The sequence below is a fragment of the Rousettus aegyptiacus genome, unplaced genomic scaffold (genome assembly GCF_014176215.1).
Source record: "Rousettus aegyptiacus isolate mRouAeg1 unplaced genomic scaffold, mRouAeg1.p scaffold_m13_p_1, whole genome shotgun sequence".
Taxonomy (NCBI): domain Eukaryota; kingdom Metazoa; phylum Chordata; class Mammalia; order Chiroptera; family Pteropodidae; genus Rousettus; species Rousettus aegyptiacus.
In genome coordinates, this window is record NW_023416284.1 from 178,421,921 (window position 1) to 178,424,767 (window position 2,847).

Below are 2,847 nucleotides of genomic sequence, written 5' to 3' on the forward strand. Positions count from 1 at the left end.
GACATAGGCCGAGTGCATCACGGAGAGACGGGAGCGAGTGTTTCAGCGGCATCAGGATCAACCCCCCCGTCCAGCCCTAATTAGAAACCTCAGCCACGTGACTTCGATTCTCATCAGCTTTTTTCCATATCTATCAAAATAAGAGTAGTAAGACTTTCACCGCTTGAGGAGAAGAGTAAGTAAGATAAACTATCAAAGCACCTAGCACACAGGAAGAACCTAATACATCTTACTTCCGACACCTCATCCTTTTCTGCTTTTAATAGCAATCAAGAAAGCCAGTGTAGATTGTGCAGGTAAAAAATCTGAGCCTTCTCTAGTCTAGATGTGTGAGGTCCTCATTCATGTGCCTCCCAATTCCCGAAGCTGACCTTCAGAACACCCTCTTCCAGGAACCCCAGGGGCCAGGGGTCGACATTGCCAAGACAGATCAGGTGATGTGATGGTGAAATATGTTCCCATGTGAGTCAGGAGACCTTCGAATTAATTTCCTGTGTAACCCTGGCATTTGTGAGCTGAAGTCTCTCGGGTTAAAAATAAAACAGTAGCTAACTCTGCAAGATAAATGCTTTTTTAAATAAACAATTACTTTGAGGTCCTTAGAGAAAGGTACATTAAAATGCAGGTTACTCTGCTTGATCATCTCCTGAGGATTGCGGGGTACAAAAAGGCAGAAGGGAATGTGGAGTACTTCTGACCGCGGCGATCCTAACAGCAGACTTAGTCATTTCTAAAATCTTCTTTAAGGCCCCTTTCCTCCTTGGTCATCGCCTCATCAGCCCTGCATCTTCTCTACGTCCCCGGAAGCCCCAGAGAGGCCTGGCCCCGACTCATAGTTCTCACCCTTTCTAGCTTTAGCTTCTCCTCCCAAAATTAGAGATGTCTCCTTTTCTCCATGACTAACGCCCTGCAATCCCATCTCCTCTTGCCACACGCAACGAACTCACTCAAGGGCCAGATATCAGAGCTAAGTGTCCCCAGGCCCTCCTATTGCTTGCATTTCGCGGAGTATCCCTGGTAAAGAGGAAGGTAGAAAAACAGTCACGATTCACTGTCACCATGAGTGGACCTTGTGAAATGCTTGCTGACTTTTTTTAAACACTGGCTTAAAAAAAAAAAAAATGGAGTTGACCTGTGTACAATGTTTTTCTACATCCTTCTTAATACTCAAGCTTTCGTCTTGCTTTAATATTGGCTCAATAAAACAGGGCACTCGTGGGATTGAGGTATACAGAATTAATTGCTGTGCATAAAAATCTCTTCAAAAATTTTGTGCAGTAAGCTGAATGGTGGCCCCAAAAGAAATATGTTCATGCCGTAATTCCCAGAAGCTGTGACTGTGACCGTACTGGGGAAAAGGGTCTTCACAGATGTAATTAAGATAAGGGTCGTGAGATCCGAGGTGATGACTTTGTGTTACCTCAGTGGGCCCTGCTCCAGTCAGTGGACACCTAAACTTGGTCCTCTAAACTGTACACTCTAGTATCAAAGCACGATTGTCTGTGTTCAGAAAGAGAAGGAAGAGATCATCATCACGTGAGTTTTAAATCTCAGCCATCGGAAGAGAAATCGGTCATTGAGGAGGACTGGTGATTAACTCACTAAATGCTAATACATTTTACACCTTTGGGAAGGTCTTTCTGAAATGAGCCTTAAATTTTCCTGCCAGTTAGAGATTATATGACATATAATCAAACGTTTCTTATTGAGAGGAGATTGAATCCGTTTAAAATAAATATCCATTGTATGATATGCCATGGATGTGACTATACAGGTACAGATGTTTATATGGTAAATGACTTCTTTCCCCTATCCCATCATCTAAATTATTAAGTAATTGACAATGATACCTTTGAGGGTCACTGAACTATGGTACAAGTCTCTCCCTCTTACACACACACACACACACACACACACACACACACACACTTCATTCTTTCTATGATCAATTACTGGGATGCCCAGAGTAAGAAGGGAGTGACGAGTGATTCAGTGCCTTCTGGTAGGCGGAGTCTCATCTGTCTAACAGTGCACATGAGGGAAGACACAAAAGGGCCTTGGGAATTGCTGCTTTTTATCTGCCAGGTTGCTTTGGTCTACCTAAGAACAGGAAGAAAGTAGAGGAGCGCCGCTCTGGACGGAGGCCCTACCGTCCACTAAGCATCAGACTGAGAGGTGCACAGCCATCCCCTAAGCTGTGACTCTGAAAAGAGAATTCAAACATCACACACGAAGGCAGCGAGGAGAGCAAGGGCCATGCCGGCTCCAGTCTGTGGACAAAAACGGGGCCTGGACGCCATCTCAGGATGAGCGGAGGGAAAGACGTTACAATGCAAAACCACGGAGGACACACACCTGAGGCACCCAGGGGGTGGAAGAAGAATCTGAAATGGTCTAGAAAATTCTTTTTGTATTAAGAGAGTACAAATAAAACAGGCTTCTGTGTGCGATAAGGAGTAATTCTGTCTACGGCCATGCCACTCCGAACGACCCGATCCCGTCTGATCTCGGAAGCTAAGCAGGGTCCGGCCTGGTTAGTACTTGGATGGGAGACCACCTAGGAAGACCAGGTGCTGTGGGCATAAAAAGTAAAAAAAAAAAAAAAAAAAAAGAGAGAGAGAGATTGTAAGTAAGTTGACGAGGTCCTTGCAACCTGTGAGGTCAAGCAAGGCTGGCCTCACCTAAAAAAAATAATAAAATTAGAAAAGAGAGAGTAATTCCAACAAGAGGAATCTTAATGCTTAGGATATAATAAATGAAACAAAAACCAAGAGAAGTAAGAGGAGCGAAGGGCACTGTGCACGTCTCTCAAAAGAAAGGGGGCAGCAGAAGAGGACCCTTCGCCTC

General features: G+C 44.6%; 1 pseudogene; it reads left to right on the forward strand.

Annotated features, from left to right (window-relative positions):
* Window positions 1-2,464: 2,464 nt before the first annotated feature.
* LOC118606457 lies at window positions 2,465-2,582 on the forward strand (annotated as a pseudogene).
* Window positions 2,583-2,847: the final 265 nt, after the last annotated feature.